Genomic DNA, 11,014 nt, shown 5'->3' on the forward strand with positions numbered 1-11,014 from the left:
CCAAGGGACGAGCACGGAGGCTCTGGTCTCTGCATCTGGAGAGCGAAGGATAAAATTCGTAACAAACGTTTATACTTCATTGTCCATTTCATCAGAAGGGTTTCGGATGGGGGCGCCCGGGTGGCTCAGCCAGTTAAGCGTCCGACTTCGGCTCGGGTCATGATCTCAAGGTCCGTGAGTTCGAGCCCCGCGTCAGGCTCTGTGCTGACAGCATGGAGCCTGCCTGGGATTCTCCCTCTCTCCCTCTCTCTGCCCCTCCCCCCCCGCAACAATAAATAAATAAACTTAAAAAAAAGAAGAAGGGTTTCTGACACCAGCAGACTGAAATAACAGTCGTAGCTTCTCGGAGCCCCTGTATCTAGCAGGTGCTTATCACGTTTTCTCCTGTGTCTTCAGGTAGCCCTTAGGAGGGTATGAGGAACCGAACTGCACAGCAGTCGAGTGACTTTCAAAACGCTGCACAGCTCCGAAGGGCCGGAGTTTGATCTCAATCTCGAGTCCCTTGGCAACATAGGAGAATGGCTGGAGGGGACACGTGGGCTGTCAGGCCGGCCTGGATTATACGGCAGTAAGTGACCGACGTTTCCCATATTGGAACTCTTCCGGGAGTTTCTTCCTAGTCCTTGAGCCCTTCTCTGCTACCTGCAGCGGATGCCTGGGCATCTGAAGGCCACCTGGCCCGGATGCCGTTGTTAAAGCAGCCTGGGTGGCCCCGTCGGTCGAGCGCCCGACTTCAGCTCAGGTCCTGATCTCACGGGTTGTGGGTTCAAGCCCCAGGTCTGGCTCTGCGCTGACAGCTCGGAGCCTGGAGCCTGCTACGGATTCCGTGTCTCCCTCTCCCTCTGCCCCTCCCCTGCTCGTGCTCTGTCTCTCTGTCTCTCAAAAATAAATACAAGACGTTAAAAATTTATAAAAAAAAGCAGCGTAGCAAAGCTGGAGCCTCCGTCTTCTGGGGTGAGTGGCATCTGAGGGTGGGGGCGTATGGCCACCCGCCTACTGGGGCTTGACTTGAACCCCCGTATCTCGAACGCACGAGAAGTCCAAGGGCAGCTAAGCCGTGCTCTGCTCCAGCCTCGTCCAAGCCACATCCAAAGGCCATCCTGTTTCCTGTTTTGTTTTGTTTGTTTGTTTCCGGTCTCATAAATAAGGCCTCGGTAATGGCAGGAAGGGAATCCAGGGGACAGGAACACAGCATTACATCATCACATTACCTCCCCTGATGGATCTTCAAGGCCGCCAAACTCAATTAGCTCCCTGGTAATAGGCACACCAGCAGCACGGCTCCCGCAGCCGAGTTTCTTGTTCTGAGGAAGGACACGGAAAAACAAATGACCGTGGGGCTCCCTGTGCAGCTCAACCTGCCAACCCGCCCAACGCGCCCCCTCGGTCCCAGATGCGGTTCGCTTCTGATACCTCAGAACTTGGACCTTGGCTTTTGCCACATCTGCACCCCCAGAAACAGAACGCTGGTCCTTAGCGGTGTCCTAAGTATTTGTGCCGGTCCCCATGCTCCCACAGAGTTGCTTTCTCTCCTGCAAAAGACCAAGCCTTACCGGCCCCGAGACCTAGAGAGGTCCTAGGCACAAGCATGGAAATTCAGCAAGTGGCTTTGCCTCCGTCCCCGCATGCACGATATCCGTCCGCCTCGGACGTATCGAAAAATCAGCCAAGCTCACCTCTTGGGTAAGGTAGACGACTCCCACTCAGGATTACTGCAAAGTTCAAAACTGTACTATTTTATTTAAATTTTTTTTAACGTTTATTTATTTTTGAGACAGAGAGAGACAGAGCATGAACAGGGGAGGGGCAGAGAGAGAGGGAGACACAGAATCTGAAACAGGCTCCAGGCTCTGAGCTGTCAGCACAGAGCCCGACGCGGGGCTCGAACTCACGGACCGCGAGATCACGACCTGAGCCGAAGTCGGACGCTTAACCGACTGAGCCACCCAGGCGCCCCAAAACTGTACTATTTTAGCTGCAGTGTCATGCGCATAAAGAATGTTTCCGCTGAACGGTCCTGAGAATTTAACTTGCCGGGCCCTGTAACTGTACAGAGGGGAAACCCAAGAGAATAAGGGTGAGGGATGTCCCTCAGGCCGCATGGCAGGTTAACAGACGCGCAGAAGGACTATAAACAGGCCATCCTCCGTGCGGTCCCACAAGGGACGGTCTCGCTGAGCCTCTCCGGGGGGAGGAGGGAGCTCTGTCATCCCGAGATGAGTTGCATTCCAAAGCGGCGCACAGTGGGTCCGCAGGAGCGGTTGACGTGATGTCTCTGGTCCGTGGACTCAAAAAGTCCTTCACTTGCTGAGGCTTCACTTTTAACGCCACACTCCTTGCGCGTGGTCCTAAGGTTTATGTGTCGGGGTGGCTCTCAAACATCAAATTGGAGGCATCGACTTCTGCGACAGGAGGGTTACACTGCACTTCCTGCGTTTTCCAGGCCCTCTTTCACCCTAAGATTGGCTTTCCGTCCCTCTTTTAGAAACAAGAAGGGCCATTCGAGGCCCCGCGTCTCGGCTTCCGACCACAGCCGCTTCCCTGGAGGGGAACACACGGGGCGTCCGTGCTGTGTCCTAAATGACTCATAAATCACGCATTTCCTTGTAAGAAGGATCTTCAGGGGGGCCGATCTGCTGGGTAGCTTTCTCCTCCTGCCCTCGGGCGGACTAGCAATCGCTGTGTCTTACTCATCTCTTGGCTATTGACAGCTCCGAGAAGCCCCCACATGGGGATGCTGGTGACGTGTGGCCCCCAGGGGGGAATCACTCCAATCCTCGAAGATTCCCCTCGTGGCCCCGTGATGCGGCCACATCACAGGAGGGCTGTGCTAAAATGTCGGTCGGGTCGGCTGGACAAATCAAACGACACAAACAGCCACGATGCTTTTCTAGTCCTAGAACTCAGAACGTTCTACCCGGAGACGCCAGAATCCGTGTGGGTGCTCCCGTGTCTTCCTGCCTGTCGCCCTCTCCTCTTCCCTCTCTGTCTTCATGACGAGGCCCCACGTGGTCCCCAGGACTACAGCAAATCAGGAGGAGGCGGGCCTGGGCTCACATCTGGGCCGTCGCTCGAGAGCAAAGTGACCTCACGCACATTAGAGGACCGCACTGCCTCTCACGAAGGACCACGACGGGGCGGAGAAAAAAGTGGAACAAAATAGACACAGAGTGCCCGGGGGGGGGGGGGGCGTGCATAACAGACTGTGGACTTTCTTTCATGCTTTAGTCCATAACGGTTCTCTGAGCGCCTCCTCGGCCAGCCCGGCGGGGGCACGGCACCAAATGAAACACCCGGAACCCCACTCTCGTGGGACTGACGTTCCAGCAGAACAGCAAGTAGCAAGTCGGAGCCGTAGAATGTGCCACAGGGATGGTTGCCATGGAGAGGGATACGGCGGGGAACGGGTCAGGGAGTGTGGGGCTGGGGGAGAGGGGGTTGACATTTGCAACGTGCCATCGGGGAAGCGCTCGTAGAGAGGATGTCGTCACAGACGTCGGGTGGGAGGTCCCACCTGGGTTCCCGATTCCTAGCACACTGTAGGTGTTCGTTGAATGCTTCAAGGATGGATGGAGGGACGGAGACAGGTTCCAAGACCGCAGGGATTGGTGAGGTCGAGGCAGGAAACCGGGTACCCATCCGAAACCTCTTCCGTGCGGAACTTGGCCAGGGACACAGAATCTGTCAGAGTAGGGGGAATCGGGCAAGGCCTGATTTCAGGATGTCAGGACGCACGGCTAAGGGAGCGGAGAAGTGGCCTCAGGCCCAGGGAAGTAAGATGGCTCGCTTGATGTTGGACCTGAGGTCCAAGGACGACTTGGTATTGATAGGAAGCGTATGAGACACTGCACAGAAAGGGCAGCAAACAGCCGTCCTCGCCGGGGGAAGCCCCATCCTCTGGTCTCTGAAACGGGCCTCTCGCGTGGTCTCGGGCGTGTGGGTAGAGCTCTGGAAACTCGGCTTCGACCACCTCATGCATATTCAGGCCGGATGCCCTTCCTGTGTAGAAATTCTGGAACCTCTCGCTCCGGGGAGACATGAGCTCCATGCCCTTCGTGAGCTCTTTCCTTTCCCCAGCCCAGGGAGGGATTTTGTGCTGAGACCCCGGCCCGGCTGGGTGCCTTAGGCAGGTCGCTCTGCCACTGCCTCTTCTGTGAACCCACTCTCGGAGGCTAGCCACCTGCTTCCTCTTCAAGCTTCCCAAATGTAAGGAAGACGGAAGCAGAAATGTGATGGGACCGTTCGGCAACGTGTGAGGCAAGGTTGGAAGGACCTAGAGATGGCCTCGTGTATCTGCCTCATTTCCCCAGTACCTGACGGCAGGCAGTCCTGTGGGACAGCACCCCCCTCCGCCATCTTGGGCCCACACGGACCATGGTGCCTATTGGTGTTGAGACCATCGAGGCGGCCACCGCTGCCAGCCCAGTGTTCGATGACGAATGAGACCAAGTTGCACCCAACGTCACCCCCCAGAGAGCCTCTGCAATATGTGCACACAGGAGACACTGGGGACATTCTTCACAGGCCAAAGTTGGCCTGGGGAAGGCTCCAGATGTCCTCATAGAGCAGTGGGTTCCCAGGGGAAAGACCAACTAAAGGGGGACTTTTCGGTGAAGAAAACAGACAAGGGATGGACGTAGGTTAAAAGGAACCACATTCTTTTTTATTATTGAAGTTTTTTATTTATGTAAGTAATCTCTACACCCCATGTCGGGCTGGAACGCACAACCCCGAGATCAAGAGTCACATGTTCTTCTGACTGAGTCTGCCAGGCACCCCGAAAGGAACCAACTTCTTGTCTGAGACAGAGGCAAAAACCTTGGGGTTTGGGTCATTTATGTCCTCCCGTCTCCCCAGGGTCCTGGGGAGCAAAGGGGCAGACAAGCAGGTTTGGATTGGTGACAAGGGAAATGGAGCATAGACATTGCTGACAGCGGCAGGGGGTAGTCATGCGTACTCACCTTAGCAAGGGAGAGAAGAGGGAGAAGGGGTTCTCCATGGGTCTCTAGAGCAGGTGTCCCGGCCAGGGGGACAGAGCACCGCTGTGGGAGAAGATTGAAATTCTGGGGGAACCAAGGGCCTTTATCTTGGCAGGTCAACTGGAAAGGTTGGCTGGGGACCATGCATGTTTTTTTTTTTTTTTTGTTCTTTCTGGAAAGCTAAAGGAGTCAAACTGAGCTCGGCAGAGGTTAGGGAGAAACTGGAGGCTCATCACAGACTCTTGATGCATGAAAATGAGGGCAGAACCTTCTGGCTTGTTCTTGTCGTTGTTGAGACCCATTGGACGTATACTCTATCTCTTAAGGAAGACTTTGGCCCCTCGGAAGCAATGGTCTTGCTTCGTTTATGAGTCCAGGGCCTCACCAGAGGAGGTAGTCCTGCCTTGGCCCCCAAAGCTGAGGGAACTACCAGCCAGAACTACCTCAGGCCGATTGCCTGCCCTCTTGGACATCTTTCTGCATACTGCCGGTGGCTGGGCGGCCCATCGCTTCCCCTGCCTCGCGGTAATGTCTTCTCAGAGACCACACGGAAAGGAAAGGTCTAGGAGTCAGGGTCATACTCTTCTAATTACCACCGGTCAGATGTAACTCCCGCTGGGTGATTGCTTCAATAAGCAAGTTCAGGGTAGACTCCAAGGGGTCAGTCACCCTGGGTTATGGCATTCCGACCGATATGCATTTTATGTCTGTGGTGTGGGGGCACTGGTCCAGGCTCTTGGGACACGTCCATGAACAACACTCAGTAAGAGCCCCTACCTTGTAAAGCTTACATTTTAACAGCCAATAAACAATAAACAGGGGAGTAGAGGTAAGGGATTTCTGGGGGGGAGGGAATCACAATTTGAAATCAGGATGGCCCTTATGAGGGCATGAAATTCGAGCGAAGACTTAAAAGCAGGAAGTCAGAGGCAGAGGGAATGGCCAGTGCAAAGGCCCTGTGGTAGGAGCATGTCTGGCACGGTGAGGAACAGCAAAGAAGGCAGTGCAGCTGGAGGAAGCATGGGGAGGGATGAAGAGATGAGGCAGAGAAGTTATGGGGACCAGAGTCCAGCACATTCTGTAGGGTCTTACGGGACTCCTGGATAAATTTGCTTCTGCTGTTAAAGTGAGGGGCCATTGAGGGATTTTGAACAGAGAGGTCCAGGAGTCACTCTGGCTAATTCGATGAGCATAGGGTCACATGTACAGGGGGCGAGGCGAAGACTGAAGCAGAGACACAATCAGAGAGGCCCCCGGGCAGGTGGTCCCAGAAGGATTGCAGTGAATCTCGCTGCAATGCTTGCTCGTTCATTTCTTGAGAACCTAGAAGCAAAGGTGGCCCGTGGGGGAGGGTCAGTCAGCAAGAGCAGGGGTCCTGGTCTTAGCCTGTCATCGCTGGGAGATGCAGTGTGAGGCCAGGAGCAGAGGCATCAGACGTGAGTCACGATGTGGAGTCCAAGGTGGGGCCGATACTCGGGATCCAAGACACCTCTTCAGCAATGGCCGGGAGGCTGGGGGGCCATCACAGGCATGCAGCCGTGCCCGTGTGTTTTATTCATTTTTCCTTTTTTAAAAGTCCATTTATGTATTTTGAGAGGGCGAGCATGAGCAGGGGAGAGACAGAGAGAGAGAGGGAGAGAGAGAATCCCAGGCTGATGGCGCAGAGCCTGACGCGGGGCTCGAACTCCCGAACCGCGAGGTCACGACTGGAGCCAAAATCAAGAACCGGGCGCTTCGCCGACCGAGCCACCCAGGCGCCCCTGAGTCCATTTGTTTTAAGGGAGCAAAAGCCAGGCCTTCCACGCGACCTCGGGAAAGTCACTTCCTCTCTGACAGATTTCTCGGTAGGGGAAATGGACAAGTAGCAGGTGTCACGTGCACCGGCAGGGGAGCGTCAGGAGGTATTAAGCTGTGGTTCTCAACCTTGCACGTGGAGGTCTCCAGGAGTCACTTAAACAGTCCTGGGGCTGAGGTTCCATCCCCAGAAGTGCTGGCTGAGTTGGCCCGGGCGGGGCCCGGGCGCTTTCCGTAAAACTCCCCAGAATGATATTGTTCATCGGCATCCCGCATCACAGCCGCCCTTTAAGCGATCCTTGGACCCGTTCCTAGATTCCTTGCCAGGAGGCCTCCTGTTCTGCCAGGGTTTTGCCTGAGGGTCTCTGGTGTCTCCCTAAGAGCCACCTACGGCGGGGTTCCCAGCCCCCAAGGTCATTGGTGGCTGCCCCCCTGCTGGCAAATCTCCTGAAGCAGTTTATCTAATCACCTGTGGATCCTGCCTCCCTCGCCGTGGTTACGCCCCTCATTTCGTTGTAGCCGTGGAGCCGTGGTTTCTGTTTTCTCGTAGAACCCTGGCCGGTGTCCCAGACGATTCTGTCACACAGCCAGGCCTGACCATCATTACTGCAAACCTTTAGGCTGGAATTTTATCTTCCTGAGCCCTGGTGGGTGACACCTGCTCCATTGCCTGCCCGAAGCCACCTGTCGTGGATTGCTTGGGGACCGCAGAGCCTGCCCCTTCTCAACGTGAGCTGTTGGCCCTTCCACCCGGGGGGGGGAGACAGTTCCTCCTTGAATACGGGTGGGCCTGGGGACTAGCATCGGCTCGTAAAACACGGCAGAAGTGATTTGGTGACAGTCCCCAAGCCTCAGGTTGCAGAGGGCTTGAACCTTTGCCTCTTGGGACGCTAGGTAGGAGACCCCCAGGTAGGAAGCCAGTCGAGGCTTCTGGGAAGGAAGCTCATGGCCACGTACGAGCATCCCATGGATGCTGTAACAAATAACCACCAACTGTGTGTCTTAAAACCACACAGATTTATTAATGTACAGTTATGGGAGCCCAGATTCCCCAAATCAGTCTCCTTAGTTTAATATTTTTTAATGTTTATTCATTTTTGAGAGACAGAGAGAGAGAGAGGGCGAGTGAGCAGGTGGGGGAGGGGCAGACAGACAGGGAGACACAGAATCCAAAGCGGGCCCTGGGCTATGAGCTGTCAGCACAGAACCCGACTCGGGGCTCGAACCCACGAACCGCAAGATCACGACCTGAGCCGAAATCAAGAACCAGATGCTTAACCGACTGAGCCACCCAGGCGCCCCCTAGTCTCCTTAGTTTAAAGTCAAGGTGTTGACAGACCGGCATTCCTTCTGGAAGCTCTAGGAAAGAACACTGTCTTTGCTTTTTCCAGATTTCAGAGGCTGCCTCATTCCTTGGCTCAGGGCCCCACTGCACCCCACCCTATGCTTCTAGCATCATGTGTATGTTCTTTTCTGACCCTGACCTTCCAGTTTGCCCCTTTAGAAGGACCCTTATGATCACTTTGGGTCCACCTGGATAATCCAGGATAATCTCCCTATCTCTCAACCCCACCTGCAAGATCCTTTCTGCCATGGAAGGTCACATGTTCACAGGTTCTGGGGATGAGGCAGGGATGTCTTCAGGGGGCCATTATTCTGCCAACCACGGATGGCCATGGGAAGTTGCATTTGGCCCACAGGGTGCCAAGTGACCGGTGGCCCCACCCACCATGTTCTAGAGCATACCGCCATGGGTAGCACAGAGGTCATGCTTCCTCAGCTGCTCCCAGGTAGCAGGGTCCTGGGCCGGGTCCTCTGACAGGGCTTCCCATCAGCTTCATGGAAGCTTCCCCAGACCCTTGCTCTAAGTCCGGTCTTGCCCTACCTCCCCTTTCTCTGTTGTCTCCCCTGGGCATTGACCGCATCATGATCTGATGGCTCCTGGGGTTTCTCTGCCTCCCTTCTCATTTTCCCCTCACCGAAGTTTCCCCGATAAACCTCTTAGATGTCACATCCCGACTTGGCATCCATTCGGAGGACCCACATGGGCGCGGGTCTCCCTGGGGGGTTCAAAACGCCCAGCCGACAGCCAACCCTACCTTCCGGCCTGTGAGTGAGGCCAGTGCGGACCGTCCCATGCTACGGGCCTTTCCATAAATCACAGCCACAGGAATGTGTCAGAAGCCCGCAAAGTAACCTCCTCACCCGAGGCACCGAAGCTTAATTGTTCCAAGTCTCTAACTTTCGGGGTCTTTTTTTTCAAGGTAGAGAGGCTATCCCACCAGTTGAGAAGATTGAGGGAAAATAAGAAAAAGGTAAGCTGGTAGAAAGCAGTATTTTGTGGGCTAAAGAGTGGCGTGGCAAGGCCGCCACTGGCCAAGGAATCCTTCCCGGGCTGAGCTGTCTTTCTGTGACCCATTCTGTCTACTGGACCTTGCACTCCAGATCCCTCCGGCGGCCATGTTCACACTTGGATTCGGGCCTCCGGAAGCTGCACCTGTGGGTTCTGGCCCCGCCTCTAACTGGGGTCTCGGTGCCCACCCATTCCCGCCTGGCCAGATACTCTCGGCCTTGGGTTTTATAATGAAATTCTCCCATCCCTGCTCTACCCGTTGAGCTGTCTGCTCATCTCCTGCCTCCAACCTGTCTCCCCATCTCTCTGATCCCGTGCTGGGCGTCACCCTCTGACTGCACCCCCGTGGGGCGCCCCGGAAAACCTTGCCTCAAGGAGTTGGCCTCTTGGCTGAGCTTTGGGGCCAGGACCCAGCCCCAGCAGTCCGTGGCCCTTTCCCTGTTGACATTGTCCTGTCTTCTGGCTTCTGGTGCCTTCTTGGATCCCACTGCGCTCCCGTCCGCTCTGTCCCGCTGACCTGCTCTTCAGCACACCAGGACATCCCAGCCGGAAATTTTTGACCTCTTCCAGCCAGCAGGAGCACTCAGCCTGACCCAGACGCCTCTCCCCGCCTGACCCCGAGGAACCGCAACATTTCCCAAGTCAGCAGCCACGTCTTCCAAAGGGTTACTCTGGCCTTTTCCCGCCAGGGTGGATTATACCTGCGACAGAAGTTGTTCACTGGAGAACCCTTTGCTGTGCCTGAAATGGTTTTCAGGTGGCAAGAATGCACTTGATTCATGGACAGGCATTTTCCACTGGAGAGGACAAATTTTAAGTCCCTTTTCTGCACTGCCGTAAGTCAAAGGACTGTCATATTAAAAAACAGTAGGGGAAACGTGAACACTTTCCAACTGTGGTGAGTCAATGGCACACTGAAGGCAACATAATGAATCCAAGATATCCTTTTTTTTGTTTTGTTTTCCGGAAATAAGATGTCTTAGGGACGCAAAGTAATAGGAAATCTATTAGTCGCTGTCTTGCCTGAAGGGTTTTTTGATGTTAAATTCCCTTTATGTATCTTTAGGGTATTTAAAGAGATGACATTAAACGGGCCCTACAATGTCTACAAGACTCCTCTTTAAACTTCTCAGTGCTCTTTTTTTTCTAAAGTTTATTTATTTTGAGAGAGAGAGAGAGAGGGTGTGCATGAGCAGAGGAGGGGCAGAGAGAGAGGGAGAGACCATCCCAAACGGGCTGGAGGCATCTGAACTATTCACGAACAGCCACTGACGTGGGAGCTCTGACATCTTTGTACGTGAGCTATGCAATCGCACACGTAATGCGGAATAGACACATTCCAGTTGTGATCGGCCATGTGCCCCGTAGACACTTCAGGACAGTCTCATACCCAACTATATTTCCTCATATACCTCCACTCTCGTGGAAATGTGGTATTTCCAGTCGTTTCCGGCAACAATGACTGAATGAATCCAGTCTAAAAAAGCAAGGAACTGAGCGAGCTGAGATTTTTCCGATAACATCCAATTCCATCCCCTCTAACCTCGGTAGGTATGAATACTAAAAGGGGCCACGCGTGTTTTTTATCTACATGCAAAAGACAGGTGCTTCCAGGGCTGGTTCATTGGCTCAGTGGTGTCAGGGTGCTGGGCCGACACCTCCGGATTCTCTTGGCTTTTCCTCATGGCCACAAGATGGCTGCTGCTGTTCCAGGCATCGGGACCACACACAGGGATCTGACGGAGAAAGAAAGTGTCAAAACCAAAACTGAATTTTCTCCGGCAATTTCTTTTCTACTCTTCTTCCCCCCTCCTGAATCAGATTAAAATCTAGCACAGAGAAAGGAAATCCCATAGATCCTAGCTGGCCGGTGCTGAAAAGGACTCCA

At 54.4% G+C, this 11,014-nt stretch overlaps 1 long non-coding RNA gene across 1 annotated transcript in view; it reads left to right on the plus strand.

Moving 5' to 3' along the window:
- Positions 1-10,009, plus strand: part of LOC111558234 — a 49,347-nt gene extending 39,338 nt beyond the window's left edge. Inside the window, exons 6-7 of the long non-coding RNA XR_002738859.2 lie at positions 397-568; positions 9,038-10,009. This is a non-coding gene — a long non-coding RNA (uncharacterized LOC111558234). The remainder of the gene's footprint in view (positions 1-396; positions 569-9,037) is intronic.
- Positions 10,010-11,014: the final 1,005 nt, after the last annotated feature.

The sequence above is a fragment of the Felis catus genome, chromosome E3 (assembly GCF_018350175.1).
Source record: "Felis catus isolate Fca126 chromosome E3, F.catus_Fca126_mat1.0, whole genome shotgun sequence".
NCBI lineage: Eukaryota > Metazoa > Chordata > Mammalia > Carnivora > Felidae > Felis > Felis catus.